The 19,778-nt window shown below is 38.4% G+C and overlaps 1 protein-coding gene across 4 annotated transcripts in view; it reads right to left on the bottom strand.

The window, feature by feature from the left end:
- LOC125230148 overlaps nucleotides 1–19,484 on the bottom strand; it is a 138,828-nt gene extending 119,344 nt beyond the window's left edge. For all 4 annotated transcript variants that reach the window (XR_007177498.1, XM_048135188.1, XM_048135190.1 and 1 more), the window contains exon 1: nucleotides 19,092–19,484. The gene's annotated coding sequence lies outside the window, so the exon portion shown is untranslated. The remainder of the gene's footprint in view (nucleotides 1–19,091) is intronic.
- Between the last annotated feature and the right edge of the window lie 294 nt (nucleotides 19,485–19,778).

The raw sequence follows: 19,778 nt of genomic DNA, 5'->3' as shown, positions 1-19,778 counted from the left end.
TGCGGGAGATGCCCTTCATATAATGTAAAATCTGTATCTATTGCCACCTGTAAGTCCTTTATTGCCACCCTAAAAGACGATCGCGTCAGAATATTTACGGTGCGGTGACCCTAAGAGGTTGATAATAAGCAACAAAACCCTAGTTGGGAGTTGGGAGTAACAGTCTGCAATAAAAGCAATAAAGCGTAGGTATCAAATGGTAGATGGTAGGTATTCCCTGTTGTCAAAAAATAAAGCTAGATTATTTTCCATTTCTATAATTTTATAATTGGTGTAAATAGTTAACTTGTTTGTTGATTCTATTAAGGCCACAAAGTAGTGCAATTATAGCTGTGAATAAAATTCTGTGCTTTGATAACTTTTATAGGTCATTGCTTTGATTGCTCTTGTTCGCTAGAACAAGTAGAATAGCATTACTAATTATTTCTGTCGTCATATATTTAGAACGGAGAGTTGTTAAATCGAGAGACAGTTTAAACTCTTCAGTTGACACGCTTGACGGCTCCTTTGTAGAAGTCTGAACGAGACAGCTGCTAGGGACTTGATGCCGCACGATTTTTATTTCTTTTTTTGTATAACAATGTATCTTTATAACACCTAGCTAGTGAAGGACTGAATATTGAGAAAGAATTTCAATTTTATAGACTGTTATTCTTTGATATTCGATAAGGGCGTTTGAAATTGCTTTTTTATCCCGAAATTGTAGCAAACGTTGCATTAGCACGAACAAACTGTAAAACAATTACTTAACTCTGTTAGCTTTGCCAATAACAATAACATTTATCAAATTACTCGGCCGAGCGACTTGGAGGCGATACCGAGGGAGAAACAAAATTGACAAAGCAAGCAAAAGGCTTTCAAGGTTCGCGTGTTGCGTCGTGTTTGCATCCGTAATTTGTTTGTTGGCGGCAGCACACGGCAGACTACATTAAATGGATCTCCGCTTTGCACGCTACCATGCCACTCACACTGTTCCAAACCTTGTCTTTAACGTCTTTCTTTAAACACTAGTCGCGTTTATTATTCTGTTTGCGAACCCTCTAGCTACTGCCTTCTTCCTATCGCTAAACTGCACAGGCCTGCTGAATTACTAAGGACGGCCGCGCCTTGCCCTCAAGCTCCAGACGACGTTATCGACGGAAAATCTAAAACCAGTTTCAAAATAAACCATAGCGCATTCAATTGCCCATTCCTCTCATCACTGCTATTCGGAACCTGTGAATGAACTACGCGGCACTACTGCAGAAATAGTAAGCTTGCTTTTCAAACTTATGCAAATTGCAATTATGCAGTCCCCAACTCAGTTTAATTACTACTTCTCCGAAATTATCCCACTAAAAATTCCAATTCCATCTTCTAGATGTAGACTAAAATGCCTTCTGGAATATTTAATTATTAGATACCTTCAGTTTATACTTTATCAATTTTAGCTTGGCAGCTGATCTGTATTCTCTTCAGGGCAACAAATCTATTATTTGCCATTGATTCTCTTTCTAAGACAGCTCGCTCACTATCAATAATCAATTTGATATTGCAATTATTCAGTCGCAAACTCAATTTAAATTTCCTAATATTGATACCATCTTCCAGATGAAGACTAAAGGAGCCTTCTGGAATATCTAAAATTAGAGTTTATGCTGGTCGGTATTATCCCCATCGCTAAAAAAATTTTATTTGCCATTGTTTCTCTTTTAAGGCAACTCTCTCACTGTCAATTATCAATAAAGGATTTAACTTCGTTAAAAGGACAACTTGCTTAATCGTACATTGACGCGATGTAGTAAACTCGTGGAGATAAAAAGCTTTTATAATTTTATTCATATTGGCGTAGCGATAAGGTCCATAAGTGTTAATCGAGTGTCCAGGGTGATTGGCTGCGGCGCTTCGCGGCACTTATAATAAGCTAAAAGTACCTTACTGATCAAACAGGCAAGCAAAAGTAGCTCTTAATGTGTTTGTGTCAAGGTTTTTATTTATCAGCCGCCTGTGTCCTGCTGGGTATAGGTGTTATCTCAGCGAACACGCCACGCCGTGCCAATTAAGCTGATTTCGTACTCTTCGAATAGAAATTTCTCGATGTAGAAGAAATTTCATGGTGGCGGTAGGTAATACTTATGTGACTTACGTTCTTTGTACTACCTATTTCAAAATTGATTAGGATTTCAGTTAGTTTATTAAAAAAAACTAGAAAATTAGAATTTCTTCACGGTTCAGACAGAATACACATTTTCTCGTTTAACTCAATAATTGTGAGTTTCTAAAAGTATCCAGTGTTTGTTACTGTTATTTGTATCTCTTAAAATCATGATATCCCAACAACATACACTGGTTGATGTGACATCACAATGAAGCGCTGTAGATGTATTCCGATTGTAAACAAAATGGCGGCGTATTATAAACATGTTTTACACGGTTAACGGCCACGGCCCTTGTTGAAAACTCGTAACCATAACATATTTCATCAATCATTTTAATGCACCTATTAACATGAAAATGTTAATACTTGACAAATAGGTATAGGTATACTTGAAACCAGAGTATCTTGGTCGAAAGTGTCGAAGCACATATTTTTCCCTTATTTCAGTAACTATAAATGCCAAAATGTCGTACTTTTTAGTTACAAGCTGATAGAACTTTTTATGCATGTACCTATGGGGCGTATGCCTAATTAATGGAAAGAGCGCGCTGACCTGTGGGGCTGATATTCCATTATTACTGGACATTTAATGTCACTCACTTAATACTATTTTGTTGTGAAGGTACTTTACATGAGCGAAACAAGCTGCATGATGCTTTGCAAAAAATAAAGCATTCACATGTCACGATTGGAATAAAATATAGGCGTGCGGTGCAAAGTTTTATTCTCGCCCTAAATATTCCATTGTGGTCGGGAGTAGAAACGGGACATAAATCCGAGGAGGCAACTCGTATACCGATTACTCAGGCGCCGCGCCGCGCGGCAGGCTTCGCCGCGCCGACCGTCACCACGCTGCATACTCGTACGTACCCCCACCATACAACTTTTATCATTTACAAAAAGTTTACACCCAAGCACTTATAGCGGCAACATTACGGCGATTGAGATAAATCGCCCGTTTCTGATGAAACAAAAAGTCATCAAAGTTATTTATGAGCTTCAAAAGGAGTGAATGCAATATGTGTTTTCGTGAATAGATTCTTTCATATGATTTCTTTTGTTGATGGTTTCTGTGAACGGTTATGATCTTGCTCCGGTCGTAAAACATGCTCAGGCGCATGCGTTTCGTTGAAGACGATAATTAATTTTAAGGTGGCTACGCATCATCTATGATACAGTTGCTCGAGGCTCCGTTTACTAAATCAAAATCATTATATGGTTTAACTCAGACGATTAGATTTCAACCTAATCCCTCCGTCTTTAATTGAATAAATTGATTCGAGCGCTAACAAGAACATGCTAACGCATAATTTGTTGAATGTGGGTATTAACTCATAACATACTGGGTGCGAGTTCTTGCCTAAAAAAGGAAAACCTTCCACTTCTGGACTTTTTTCAGCACGAATTTTAGAGCTTACTCGGCAGCTATTAGAGACGCTATACCAGTAGTGGCTAAGAATTACCAATGAATTCCCATAGTTATACCACTGAATACTTAAGGTCATGAATTAACCGAATCTTCTGAAGTGTCGCCTGATTCTGATGTGTTTGCTGTGTCATTGTCTGGCGAACTCCATATGAGTTTATTTGTCTCAAGTATAACAATAGTTTTTTAGCTTCATTCACGGACTAAATACTCCATTGTGATGCAATCCGGACGGTAAACCTCTAGAGTTAAATACGGCAATTATTCAGGGAAGGCAAGGTTTCATTGTGCTGGGTGCCGCGGCGCGGCCGTCCGTTCCATAGAATGCTCACTAAATTTGGATTTTCATGCCTTGTCATCCAACTGGGAGTGTTTTAATATGGTTATTATATTTTATAAGCACGTTTTGACATCACATAGATACTGTAATGTGCATTGTATTATTTATGCCATCTGGAGCATGAACATGACATGTCTTCAACATTAAACACAATAGCGGTTAAAAGTAATTCTTAACAATTGATTCGAGGATTAAATTACATTAATCTTGATTCATTCCTCGAGTTACCAATAAGCTAGCAACCTGAGCTTTTTGGTTTGAGTTTGCTAATATTAAAAATGAAAAGGCTGAGAATAGATATCGTCTCGGAGATGTTTATCGCATTAATATAATACAGCATTAAGATCACAATGGAGCGGCTCAAGAGAGACCCAATATAAGGAGCTTGGAACCCCACGTGCTTTGTTGTGAAAATAACTTTATGCTCCAAAGGGCGGGAATAGAATAAAGCAAGCACAGCTTTCAATAAAGCCAATGGTCCTTCTAAGAGATAAACTTGTGTCGTTCGTACCCTTTGTACTGATGTAATGATATTCAGCCGCAACCCCGCATAACAAAATACTATTAGGTTTTTTAATTGAAATTTGTTTTAGGGGTGACAGTTCAATTGCAACATGTAATTATATGCCGTGGCTAACCGAAACATGCAATGCATAGTAATTTTTACAATTATTTTTTTGTAATAAGTATACTCTTAGGCAGCGTTCCCACTTATGCGTCGCGTGTCTCGGGGCACGCAAAGGGCGTCCGCGCCACGCCACCTGAGTGTAATTCAAAAAGCGTCTCCTCAGTACATTTTGTATAGGAAGGACGTAAGGCGCGCCGCCAAGCGGCGCGGCGCGCGCCCCGCCGCCGCCACGCCACCTGGGGCGCGTCTTACGTCTTTCCTATACAAAATGTACTGAGGAGGCGTTTTTTGAATTACACTGAAGCGGCGTGGCGCGGACGCCCGTTGCGCGCCCCGAGACACGCGACGCTCTGGTGTGGCCGGTCACTTAAACGGTAGCAACAGATTTGTATTTTGATTAATATATGCAGTCTAAAAAATATACACACTTAACAATTACCAATTTCGGTGTCCATTATTGGACTTTTAAATGCGAAATCAGTGATGTAATGTGAACAATGCAAGCAGTTAAGGTGAATTATAAACGTTGAACGATTTAAGTTAAGCCGGGAAAGCCGTGTGACTCAGCTGAAATATGTGGCCACTGACATCACAAAGAAGCAAAAACACGCAAACGACTGAGCGAAGTACGCAATATGTACCAAAAGGGAACCCGGCAGGCCCCGATACCATCAACATCAGCCTCATGCCATCAGACAATCGCTGCACCGCAATTACAAATAAGTTATTTACAGCACGCCCATTGGTAGATATTTTAAGCTTATCGCCATCTTTAATCTATTGATTCACTCGGCTTTATGCATTTGCTTCTAGAGCGTCTTGTTTTATCCAATTGATATCCGTATTTGGACGGTGCATGCGGTCTGTTTTGCACTCGCACCTTTTAAGATTTATAACCCCTTTGATCTGCACTTAGCAATCAAAATTCATTAGGGATGGATAATCCTCTTTGAGAAGTCATTCGTATTGCTTTATTGATTGATTCATTTAATCGGCTTGTCGACGTGAACGGTGTTTGCGTGACTTTATGTGCAGGTGCAGACATCTTAAACCAGCACATGGACTTCTTGTATGCTTAACAATATCTGTCTGTAAAGTTTATATTTTTTTTTATATATATACATACAATGTAAATATTTTTGATATCATTATGTTCATCAGATCAGTCATATGAGAAAAGATAAAGATATTCTGAGTATTCTGACATATAAATTACAATTGTTGTAAAAATAAATCATCGCAAGCTTTATGTTTATGGACAGTAGGTGTGGACGTGATCCAAGAAAAGTGCTAATGGTCAAAAATCGAAGCGTGGCTGGTATGAAAGATCGAATTTATTACTTCATAAGTCATGAGGGTTAAGTAATAATCGTCGACAATGGGCAATAAAGAGTTTATAGGCAGTAAAGTTCGATCCTCTCGCACGTTGCGGCTTCGGAAGTCCACGCATCCTACACTTTAGTACTCATGAAATCGAAACTTATTTTGTTTATTCGGTTTTGAATTACAATAGTAAATAGTTTATCGCTTAAAATATTATTGGCAATAAAGAAATATTGTCGTGTTGCAGTGCATATTTCTAACATTTTCATTTTGTAAAATTTATTGTTACATTTATAGATGTTCAATATATGATCAAACGAGCTTCGCAAGCGAAGTTCGATCGATATTATATGACTCGCTTCATTGGAAGATATAATTATTAAGTTTACATTATTGTAGTTTATTTAATCTACTGGCAACATATTGCACGCTTATTTTAGAGATTTATAAAAAATAAGTATTTCAATTGGCTCTAAACCTTCCCCCCCACCCTCAGGTCGGTGTCAACCGGCGGTGGGATCCTCATTATTTTCAGAGATTATTCTAAGCAAAACTTTGGAATCTGGGTGTATCGGGGGGAGGGTAATTATATCTTCCAATGAAGCGAGTCATATAATATCGATCGAACTTCGCTTGCGAAGCTCGTTTGATCATATATTATATTTCCTCGCTTCATTGTTCGATATAATTATTAAGTTTACATTATTGTAGTTGTTTAGAGACAAAGTTTTGCGGATGCCAATTGTGAAAACAAAATTAAATATTTATCATTAAATTTTGTTACATAATTATTACTAAACAACTAGCAATTACATAATTATGTAATTTATACACAAGATCAGTCTTATTCAGTAACACAGTTCATAATTAATTATAGCAAACTGATCTTGCAAATAGGTCTTCGTCAACTATTTGACGATGGCAGAATTTAGGAAATATTTGCGAGGTTGAGGTCCAACCCGCGGTTTTTCTGATAATGTCAAACATTGACCCATGCCGAAACGGCAGTAGACGTGGTAGTATGGCGAGTGCCTGTGTGCACTAAATGTTGCCACGTCCATCCCGATCTCCGCTAGTACTTGTTTTATCCACCTGCTTATTGACTGTGCCATCGCGTCCCTGTGAGGGCGCTTCGCAGTTAATAAGAGGTGTTCTGAGTTCGGAGGCCTTTTATCGCTTGTTAGAGTGAGATACTCGCGAAGGACCGAAGTCGCGCGACACGTTTCTTTAAGGTACGAAAGGAACAGTATAAGTATGTCGGGGCAGATGGTTATATCTGACACGATAATTTTTACCCCATTTGGGTAGTGTATATTCACTCATTTAATCAGTAAGAATGTTGGCACGCGATGGGCAGTGCATAATGCCAATAATACGACAAGCTTTTTAGTACCTAGGTAATCTGCTCTAAAGATATAGTCATATTTGGATACCATTCATCAATGTAATCCAATACTATTTTTGGATCCCAAGAGTGAGTAAGTATATTTTGGAAAATTAGGTCTCATTTTAAATATGCGTTTTAACAAACGTTTAACATGTTTTTTTTTTTTTTTTTTTTGTCCTGCGAAACAGGGATAATGCTGACCTTATGATTGTTTATGGATCCATAATATGACGATCCTGCTGTGATCAAAATGTCCACCATAGTTTAAATCACGTTTAAACGAAACGTTATATTGCTGAATGGTATTTTTAGAAATAGATGCGATCACATGAAGTTTCCTCAGATAACCTTTACCGGAGAGCACCGCTGCACCCAGGAAAAGGCGCTCGTGGAACGGATTCCTGGTGCTGTGATCAGAACAGACCTTATGTTCTTCGGGGCTCATGTAAATAATATCGGATTTTACTAGTGACATTAACAAAGGAAACTACGCTTGGGATTGCCAGACGGGGAAGCTAAACTTCCTGTTACTTTGTCATAAATTATCTTTTTTAAAGATTTTAAAATGATCGGCAATGGAGGGAAACTATAAAAGTCTAGTGTAAAAGCATCTACAGCTGATGCATCTGGGTATTTCCACCATGATAAGTAAGTGTACATTTGGCATTGGAGCGAGAAGAGAAAAGATCAATATCAAGCTCACCAGCAGTATACATTATGCGTAGCAGTATAAACGCTTCATGAGATAGTTACCATTCAGTATCGAGATTCACATTTCGTGATACCCGGTCTACTTCTATATTGTCTTTCGTATATTTAATATTTATATACGATGCAAAAAAAACCAAAGGTTTCGCTTCTTCGCACCACTGCCAAATCCGTCTGAAAGGGTCGTTCAAATTTCGAAATTGAACGCTGCCCATGCGATTTTCATCGCTTATATCAGTTATAGCTTTCGTATTGTCTATACGAATTAATATAAAACAGTCACAACGACGGTCATTTGAGAAATATTAAGAGGTAAACATACTGCTAACATTTCCAAATGGTTTATGTGGAAAGCTTTTTCCTCGGATCTCGACGCTCCGTGTGCAAGAGAATATAATATTCATCCCCCAGTTCGGATCATTTAATATTAGTTTCGGTAATTTAATTTTCTTACTATAGTTTGGGTCGCGTTGCAAGGCTAGAAATTTTTGGCGTTCTAGAATTTTAGTATATAGCCACCCAAATTTAGCTGCAGGGCATGCGTTAATAAGTACTCCGATCAGTTGAGATAATTCTCTAACGGAACAAGAGTGTAGTGACAGAGATTTTCTAACCATCACGTTGATTTTCTTTCGTTTTTCCCGTAGGTAAAAAAATCGACTGAGTTTGAACATAAAACCTAAGTCTCGACAAACCTGTCGTGGTTTTAATGTCCTATTAGTATAGTTTATGACAAAGCACAAGCATTCTAGTAGGTTAACGTTTACGTTTCGTAAACACTCTACATAAGAGTACCGACACATAAAATACCGCGCTAAAAAAGACCATAAGACAAAGCCGTAAATTCATTTAAGTTAATAAACTAGGGTTTTCATCTTCAAAATGGACGCTCAGATATTTGCGGCAATATCTCGCAATAAGAATCAGTGGGTAAGCTTCCTTCAAATCAACTGTAGCCATGAAGCTACCTGTTGGTAAGTATAAGCTTAACAGTTGGTCTGTGGTTTTCCATTTTGAAATGTTCTCTAGGAATAAATTTGTTCAGCTTTTCGAGATTTGGAATAAAACGTTTGGTGTCATAGATTTTTGTGACAAAAACGTTCTCGAAATAAACTGGTCATGCTGTGGGATGCAAGGGACAACTGCATCCAGCTGAATTAAATTTTGGACGTACCTCCATAACGGCTTTTCCACTACTCCAATTTATTTTTGGGGTACAACGTCTTGAAAAAACCGGACGTTCAAAAGTTACAGAGCAACCGTTTTTAAGCGAATCTAAAATAACTTCATTTGATGTTATTTTTGACCAGCAATCATAAAAAATATTTTATTTTACCAGCGTGAGGTAACTGACTCATTGTTGAGGAGTGGCACGGGGCTTGCCCTGGCCCGCTGGTCTAGCTGGAGGGTTCGGGGTTGGTTGACTGCTGTCCTTTCTCTGGGCCCCCCCGCCTTTCGACTGGTAACGAGGAGGGCCTGACCCGTTTCCCTGAAACTGGTATTGGTTGCGCGCCGACGTTGTTGTCGAAGTTGATGGAGCCGTGTTGCTCTTTCCCAAATATACAGACTTTTTATCTGTAGCCATTGTTTCTCAATTACTTTTGAGGCTTTTATGTTTTCCGGGAGTTTACTTCCATAGAGTAAATCGCCCGCATCTTGAATTATGGTCAAGAAGGGTTTTTATAACCTGGGTGTGACAAGCCTTGTACGTGCTTGGGTTTTGCAATAATGCAAGTCTGATAAGATGCGACAACTGTCGCTTAACAGCTTGATAGCAGTGATCTTATATATCATCAGACGTCAATAGAACAGTAATAGCTCGGTTTATGGCTGTAAGGCGACACCCAACTGGCAGCTGCCACAAACAGCATGGCTGTAATGGCCGCAGAAATTTCTGCATGAAGCATCTAAATGCGTACAATTTTCGGAGATAAGGTATTCTTTTAATATCTTATCCTTCAAATATTTGGTAAACCCTTGCGGACTAATGATAGCCAAAGGGAGGCTAAGTTACCGTGAATTTTTCCCCAAGTATGGGTGTATGTTCGGTATATAGCCTCACCTAAACACGGTAACCAGGTCTGGGTCCAAATCAGGTACTTTTGGAGCTGAATTTTCAGGAGTTGAGCCTGGCGCCGTACCCGCAAGGTGTTGCGTCTTCAGGTAAGATCTCCGGAACATTCTCGATGTATGGAGAATTCGAGTCCTGGTAATCGAGTTGGTTGTCCGGAATGTACCATTTCGGTCTCCGTGACTTCTTGTTCGAGAAAGCAACGATGCTTTCTGAACAGAACAAAAAACCAAGCCATAATTTAGTTTTATAAAAACTAAAATAAAAATAGTACCAAAATTGTGGGTACACTGAGAGAAAATACAACCAGTTTCATGTTCGTTCAACAAATTTTTTGGTTAAAATAGCACCTACGTGCTTTTTGGTTCAAACAACAAGCTACTTGTCATTTGAATCAACAAGTCGATTTTATAAAAACAACCTGACACATATTGTTTTAAACATACGTTTGGCTGATTCAAACGGATAAACCGCAACAAGTCGAACTTGTTAAATTCACAATGCAAATTTCTCTCAGTGTAGATTTCACCCATATGCGCGAATGCGCGTCTTACTTAGTGTTATCTCGCGGATAACATTCAGTAACTAATGTTCATATCAACATGTGTTCGTAATAGAATCACCATGTCTTACATGAGTTATGCCTTCGTGTTGACTCACGGTCAACCCCCGGCTGCCTTCGTGTTGACTCACGGTCAACCCCCAGGCTCGCGTCTTGTTAAAAGTACGCGTTGTGTGATCATCCGTAGATGATGATAAAAATACTAGTCCACTGTTTTTCTTGGTTAGTGCGTTTTACGCTTTGGCATTGCCAACAACCAAGATAAACTTAGTATCAAAAGATAGTGCAGTGGACGCGTGCGTCTGTTGCCGTGCACGAAAAAATAATGAGGATCCCACCGCCGGTTGACACCGACCTGAGGGTGGGGGGGAAGGTTTAGAGCCAATTGAAATACTTATTTTTTATAAATCTCTAAAATAAGCGTGCAATATGTTGCCAGTAGATTAAATAAACTACAATAATGTAAACTTAATAATTATATCGAACAATGAAGCGAGGAAATATAATAGCTGTTGAGCAGTTTAGAAGAAAATAAAATGTGTAAGTATGACAGTATAAACATCTTTTATGTTGCGGAATTCCAGATGTATTATTCAGTACAAAGATTCGAAAGGAACATTAAAATATTTTTACTATGTATTATAGGCATTATAGCATCAGGCAATCATCTTTCATTAACATTGAATGTTTTTAAAATAACTACCACAGTAGCTCTAGGCGTACCTTTTAAAAAACAGTAATTTATAAATAAATAATATCTTTGTTATTAATTCTTGTGTATCCCTTCATTAATTACGTAATAACATAGAATTCACAATTCAATAACTCGAAAGTAAATTATATTTCATTAAAAATATAAATTATTTACCGTCCACCTTCTGAAGTAACATGTCGAGAGTAATTTAAAACCAGTTTGTAGGCCATTTGGTTAACAAGAAGATTACTTACAGCTATCATCGAATGTTGCTCAAAATTATTAGAAACTTGTCTCGTAGCGTATCGTCTCAGATTAACTTCAATTATTTACTGTCAAGAAAATTTCATAATATTTAGGGATATATCGATATTCAATAACTTTTAATGATGTTTATGACTTCTGTCGTAGACGTTAAATGAGAGAGATTTTATTTTATAATAAATATTTTTGCTTTCAAGATGAGATACCTTCATATTTAGTGTGCCTGTAATAATGCCACTGATCAAAGACGTATACATTAGTTTTTAAATAAGTTATAGTTTGAAAATTACTAGTCAAATGCCTAGGTCCAGTCAAGCGATTAGGTTTTGTTGACACTACACTATCATCAATTGTGTTTGCTGCAAATTGATAAACAGTCAACTCAAACAACGGAACTTGGGGAGCACCATGAATCTAAACAATAACGTTAAAGCACACAACAGAGGGTTGCGTTACAAGATCTGTTGTTCCAAACACTTCACGAGACCTCATCTCGAATAAACCAGTAGTATACAATGATCTTGATATACATGTAGTTGACACGAAGGCCAAGTTCTGAGTAATATTGGTCGATGAAACTAACCGTCGTGAAGTTATGGGAAAATAGGGCATGGAAGATAATCTCACCGGCTGTCGGCGAATGTTTAAAATAAACACAACCCGTGGTCTCCTATGATAACACCAGTGTTTTGATAGTCCGTCCGCTGGACGTTACTTCCTCGTAAACGTTCTCTGTCTCGGGCCAGTTGTTATGTAATATAGAAAGAGTGAAGAATTATCGTTGTAATAAAAATATTTGGGGTTCTTATTTAGTTACTGTATCATTGTATCTACAGGTGTACTTAGGCATACAACTAATTTCTTATCTTTTAAGTAGGTAACCTGTAATAATTCGTAGGGTACATTTAAAGAGCACGTTAAAAGATACGTAAATACTAGCAGCAAAAATGTAAACATTATTTGACCACACCATCATCAGAATTAAACAGGAGTGGATAACATCATAAACTTCCCCAGCTTAATGCTTGTCACAATAAAATTATAAACAATGCAATTTAAGCATACAAACGTTATTATACTCGTACATATGTACATAACTTTGTGATGTTGAATAATATAGCACATTCATGATTCGTTAACTGGAATCTAGTTGCAAGTGTAGTTCGACTCTAGTATTTCGATGTGCAACAGAGTACAGAAACAGATACTTAGTTGGGCAAGACCAAAACCTCATTTAACGGCACACGGCGGCATAGTTAAACACCAGATAATATCACAAGCTCACACCAGCTTAATGTTTGTCATGCCAACATAAAATGACACTTTCCCAGTCGGCTGTTTTGATTGCCGCCGCCGTCTGTTTGGCCGGGGACAAGGCGGGCGTTGGAATGTACGCTGTCATAGCCGGTTTCACATAGAGGTGCCCTGAATATTCGGCCACTATTCGGTATTCGGCCTGATCGGCCATTATGCAGAATGTCCGGTATTCGGTTGAACATTGCTATCTATAGTATCTATTCGGCCGAATACTGAATCTCTTTTACACCTATCTAAAAAGAAACAAAACCACAGAAATTTGCACAAATTACATTTACTACTTTTAAAATGTATTTATATCCTTGGAATAATTCTTGGCAAGTTGTGAAACTACCTACGTAACTTCTGAGCATTTTGGTTCAAAGAATTTGATTTTATCATGAGGCACAGATTTGATCAACTTGCTTCATCACTAGTTTTTAACAACAATAATTAAATCTTATCACACGTTGTGCTTTGTTCGCGAAGAGTTGTCATAATATGCATAATATATGCTATCTACAACAGTTATGCCGAATATTTGATTGCTGACTATTCGATATTCGGCCAAAACCATCAGCGCATCTCTACTTCTCTAGTTTCAATCCTTCCAATGATTAGCCGAAATCCAGTCACGATTACACAGTTATTGACAGAGATCGGCCCGGAATTGAATACGGCCCGGCGGATCTATTAATGCGTGCGATATTCATCGTCTTCTGATCTTGCGCTGCTAGATAATGAGACTGACTGATAAAAATTGAGTACAATAGCCGCAGTTCACAATCAAGCAGCTTTGAGTATTTTTTGCTCTTTTAAAAACGTATTCTTGTGATGGTCGATTTTGTCTATTGCAATTGAGTCGAATTACCTAGAGGTAAAAAAAGTACTAGTGAAACTTAAAAAAATCTACCGTAACATACCTTCTTCTCATTTCACGATTTTTAAATCTATCTGCTTGCGTTTCAGTTATTGGAACTTTCAATATAAAGTTACGCTGAGTCGATTCGAAATAAAACTTTAAGAAGTACAATAAAGTAACTGAACCACAGACCGATGCTTAATCCTCAGTAAATTAATTCTTTACGATAGTGATAGTCGGACCTGTTGCCGCTATTGTAGCCGTGAATTATAATACAGAGCGGATACTCATGCATTTTCATTAGAGACGCCATAATGCAATGCAATCAAAATAATAAATGAAGGAAACGAACATCTACAAGTTACGGCTAACACGAGGGAGCTCTATGTAAATCAGGTAAACGATATACATATATTCCTACGAAAGACATAATCTTGACAAAAGATGCAACCTTTATATAAGGCATTATAGGCGATATAGGCGCAAATTATTTGTTAAACCGCAAAAAACAAAGTAGATTGTAAGCATTCTTACTATAGACGCGAAAAAAAGCTGTTGGTATTCTGTTTTATGAACTTAAAGTCAGCATATAGTAATAAGCCGCAAATTTCCTCAGAATTTAGTGCATAATTCATTTTGTAAGTGACGTAAGTATTCGCTTACCTGCTTGTTTGTTGTGAGGAGAAAAAGGGGCCGGCGGCGGGCACAGAATCTTTTTTTACATTAAATTTTATGTGTGGGAATTTTAATATGGGACCGAAACGGCACGTTCTGCTCACAGATGGGCCGCAGTTGGTTTAGATACTTTGCGAAACACGTGTCGCTTACAGTCATAAAGTTTAATAACTCTTAAAAGAATTCTTAGAACATCTCCAAAAACATCTTGCCGTCAGCTGCGGATCAGTAAACTATTGTTTTACCGAGGCAACAGCTCGTATCTTTCATTAAGTTACTCACAGATGATTGATGAAAGTAACATTACGGTGAAGTATGTTTATCGCAGTAATCGATAGTTTCTCCGCTATCAATTTAACCAGGGATAGCGTCGGCTCACACACGCTGTTTCACGGCGGGGCGGTACGAAAGCGCAGCGTCATCCATCTCATATTTCTCGAGCCTGGACTTCAACTGGATCTACTTGAAATGCTCAAAATAAACACGATTTCTACGAAATCTGTCAGCAGCGGTAGCTATTGGCCCCATCACAGATCATAAAATCCAGTTTGATTTATGATAGCGGTGGAATCGTAATCGGCATCTGGTTTTTTTTTTCATCGACACCTTTCACATAATGGGGCGCCGAGTTCAGCAATAGCAGTGTTAGTTACATTTTATTACGCACAACATTTAATTAATGAATGAATCGTTTTAATTTCCGTTCATAATCGACTAATAAGAAGTAATGTTTAAAGCAGCTGGAATTCCCGCAAGAAATCCGTCGGACGGCGCGCAGCGGGACGCCTCGACAATGGCAACCAAATTAAAAGGAACCGTAAACGTTTGGACTTGAGCCTCGCTAAAATTTATTGCTCCAAGCTTTTTTCTCTTGTTTTGCTTGCTAATGAGATTCGAATGTTGCAGCTGTATTATTTGAGATTGCTGGCGTTGATTAAAAAAATCTGAACAAGTTACCGCTCACAATAAAATTCTGTGCCGAACAAGTTTCGCCGGGACCCAAAAGTTTTAGGAATAGGTACTTTTTTATCCAATTTCGTTCGACAGAGCAAGCTGATTACAACCATTTCGACATGTCTGGAGGCCGAGCAAGCTACCCGAAATCCAATAGCTTTCTTTCGATACACATATTGAAATTCGCAAGTGAATTGTAGAGCATCTTATTGCAAGCGATACGACGCAGAGCGGGCTGGGGTCCCGATTTGATATCTGGTGCGGTGCAATAAGGCTCGTATTGATTCGATGATGTTGAGGCTACGCGGGTGGTCCTAGACAATGTTGTCGAAGCGAAGCGGGAATGCAAATTTCACCAGTGTTTCTGGTCAGGTGTTGTTGAACTCTCGGGCAATTAGCCGGGGGACTTGCAGGATGTAAACCGTTAAAACTGACTATGAAACGACTTTGTGTATAATCAATCATTTTCAATAACGATTGGAGCGTGACTATTATTAATTTATGTTAAGCATTATTTTTATTAATGGACATAGGTCATATTACAGTTTGTAGGCTTTTTTGTTGAATCATGTTAACCGCATATTTTCATTAGTATAATGAGTAAATGAATTAATTTGTGAAAATAATATATCCATGATTCGTCAATCTTGTCCAAAGATTCCAAAGGCGCAGGATACCGATCAAAGTGATCCGAATAAGCAAAAAATGGAGAGCCAGTGATGCAACTCGAACCGAGTGCAGCAAACTAGATCCGTGGAATAAAGAGCCGCTTCGAAACCCTGACGAACGGAGCTAAGTAGGGACAAAGGGACAATGGTGAAAGAGCATAAGTACCGAAGCGTGGCGATCCAGTGCCAGTTTCCGGCAACGTGGGAACGCCTTTTTATTGCCATCGATAATTTCTCCGCTTACTTTTACCCGAAACTCGAATCTTCGCAATTGCATACATTCATACGCTGTGAGCTGTAGATATTCGCGATATGCTTATTAGAAATCGCAAATGTGATAAATGCGGGTTTGCTAGTAAGCTAGTATTTTAGTTAAGTATTAGATTTAAGTTTGGTTGGGGACTGAAAATCAGCGGTCTCGCTGAATCTCATCCATTTTACTGCACACACAATATCTGTAATTTTAATTACTAAGTTTTATTTCCATTTCGTGCTGTGTTGGTAAATAGATATCTTTTTATTTTTTTATTTTAAATACCTAGTTCTTGGTGACATGTCATTATAACAGTCTAGTCACGACGGCGCCATTACGCTGTGACATGTACACGAGAACATCCGGACATACAAAACGCAAATCAAGTCTAACTGTAGACCTATGCTGTCGCTCCGGTCAAGGCAAGACGTATGAAACTGCTCAAATTTCAGTGCCAGTCTTTGCAATTAACGGGTTGAAAGAAAACGAAATCGTGAATCGTCATTATCTGCCATAAAGGGAACACGTATGATTGTAATCTCACAGAACTCAGTTTATTACCTTACTCATGATTAGTCAATTTGGCAACGCCGTAAAGCCCTTTACGATTTTCAATTAACAGCTTTTAATAGATAATTAATTATAAATAAATGATATTTATGCGACGCTCATTTTAAATCGTGAAATTAAATACTGTGTTTTACGTATCATATTATAAGATCTTAATTAACTATAAGTTACCATAGACGATTAAATACGTGAGTACTTATTACATAGATTAGTAGCCTGCCCACAACTGACTTTGCCACTTCTTATCAACAAAACATTAGTTCTGGGATAAAACGACGAATATGTACCTAAATTACGACATTAGACAAATAAATTCAGTATAAAATTTAATACAGGTATATAACGTAATCATCCATCTGATTTATGTAATTAATGCCGCAATCTGTATCTAAACCATAGTTAACTTAAACGTGTGTAGAAAGCTATTTTTTCCCGAAGGGACATCCCGGCGTTCATTTATGGATAGAGTATTGCTCTAAATTCCAGTAACTCATTTAATAAAAAAAATGAAAGCTATTTTTTATGCAAGTATCAAAACATACGGATACGAGTATAAGCGTGATAATAAAAGAATCAGTAATAATAAAAGTTGTCTATACTCCAGAAAACCCGACCGCGTATCAACTTCGACACCCAGCACACTTTCCTAACAATAGTTCATCAAATGGTATCGGGAACCGACACGTCATTTCACGGCCCATCGGCTGTTGGTCTATTTAGCACTTCTATTTCCTTCAGACGTCGACGAACACCCGATCTCCAATTACGCGTTTCATTTTGCCATGGCTTATTAGTTCCCCCCTTACGTATGTACAGTTACAGTAATTACATCTTCAGCTGAGTTTACACAAGCGGAAATATACAAGGATCTCTCGTATTCAATCTGAAATTATTCGAGCTCCAGCTCCACTATTTGTCTTTTTGTTATCTGTTTTACTAGGAACTCATTTAAAAATCGTTCGCTCTTTGATTGTTTTACTCCGTTTGTCCAACCGAAGGCAAACATTGCTTGATCAAATACATGCCCGGCCGAGTTCATTGCATGTTTTCCTTTTTCTACACCATTGGCTGCAGCTATTAGATAAGCGTACCTATCAGACAGAACTAACAAGGGAGTCTTGCCAAATACCTACCCGCCGTTGGAAGCGCATTTCAGTCAGGGAACCAATGATTTATTGGTAAAAGTTGCGCCATTTCTCATCACACCATTCGTTACTCCAATAAAAGAACGTCTCCCGATTATTTATCGGAATAAGTATGAAACGATTTTTATTACGGTGTCTATTTTAAAGTGCACTCTGTCAAATGGTTGTTACCTACTATAAATAAATAATATCGTTTGATTTATGATATCCTTCCAAAAGCAATTTAACTTTTTGAGAGCATAAAGTTTTTTCTATTACTTATTATGACAACTGCTAGAAGCTTTATAGGGTGCGCTTCAGGGGAAACCATTTTAACCTGTCATGTTTTATGACTATCTGACTTTAATTAATTAAATAACTATTAAAAATAGACAACTAAACCCCTACTCTACCTACTCCAGTATCCAATGGAGGTACCTAATGGTAGGTATTATGCAGGTATCTATTAATAACAATCATACATAGATAAAATCGTTGTTGATTATTATTGACAAGCGATCATATCAGAAACAAGGTATTGTAATTGATATTGGTCACGCTCTCTTACTCTTTGTTTGTATGTGCTTCAAATCTAGCAAAATTCTTTATCATTTTTGTTCTTTGTAACCTAGATACTTATAATACTCAGGTACAGACTTGCAGAAGAAGCATGAAGTCTTAATTTAACTTTTTGACAAGCAGAAACGTCCGTAATAGATGCCACTAGGCAAGGCTAGCCTTGTCTTTTTAAGTTCCCGATTTCATCCAAATGATAATGGCATAAGTGATGGATAATGGTAAAAGTGCCCGGTGCCCACTGCCTAAATAGGGAAGGTGCACCAACGCCGATGGGTACGTATGTAGTGGTCTCATAGTAGCTGAACAGCACAGATGCTCCTAGAATTTCTAAGTTCAACTCCGTAATTTACAAAAATGCCGTTCGGAACATGAGATTGAGAAGTTCTGTCATGGCACTTGCCTGTTGTTTCCTACCTATACCTATAGATCTTGTACTGTACCTGTATCGTTGTGTGCGGAGCAACCTGTTGGAATTCCATTATACTTACAAGATAACTGACTATGAAAATTAAATAACAAAAAGTATTTGGCACAAAGAAAACGCACAAAATAATAAACACACAACAATACCTTTTGGAAATATTGACATAAACAGTCTTATTAGCTGTTCCTTCCACAGAGACCCAAAGTTTGAACTTTCTGACTTGGCACATCAATTTGTGGGTTGAACGCAACTTGTCAACAAACCAAAATTACGGGATCGCGGCACGTAATCACGATACTTTATGTCACTTCATAACAATCATAACTTCACTGTAACGGAGTTACAAACTTGAAACACATCACAAAGTGTCAATTGGCGCACTTAACAAAACTTCGACTCGGCTGAAAAAGCTCTTACAAGTCTTAGTTTAACACAAGTTTGTTATTGGTCGCATAACGAGGCGACGGGGCAAACCGGTTATCGGCGACGAGCGCTCGGAGCGAGTGGCGGGGCGCGAGGCGGCGTGAGGTCGCCGTGGCCGCGCGGGACTCTCTGCCTGCAGACGAGAAGCCGTGGCGGGCGAGGGGGCCGCCGAGAGACGAAAATGGCTTCACAAGTTAATTTTTTTCTCTTTCCTCCTTTAATATTCCGCATATGCCGTGCGCGGTGCACGCGCATGCGTCCTACCCCCGACGTAGGGGTCGTAGTGTAACGCGATGCACTTTACATAACTTATTGGGCTAAATCGAAGCCACTGTTTAATAAATACCCTGTCGGTGTCGGCTTTGTGCGAAGCTTCCTCGGTGCTCACTTTTGCAGCATTACCCCGCGGC

Source organism: Leguminivora glycinivorella, chromosome 10, assembly GCF_023078275.1.
Source record: "Leguminivora glycinivorella isolate SPB_JAAS2020 chromosome 10, LegGlyc_1.1, whole genome shotgun sequence".
Taxonomy (NCBI): Eukaryota; Metazoa; Arthropoda; class Insecta; order Lepidoptera; family Tortricidae; genus Leguminivora; species Leguminivora glycinivorella.
This window is presented reverse-complemented; position numbering and strand designations above follow the sequence as displayed.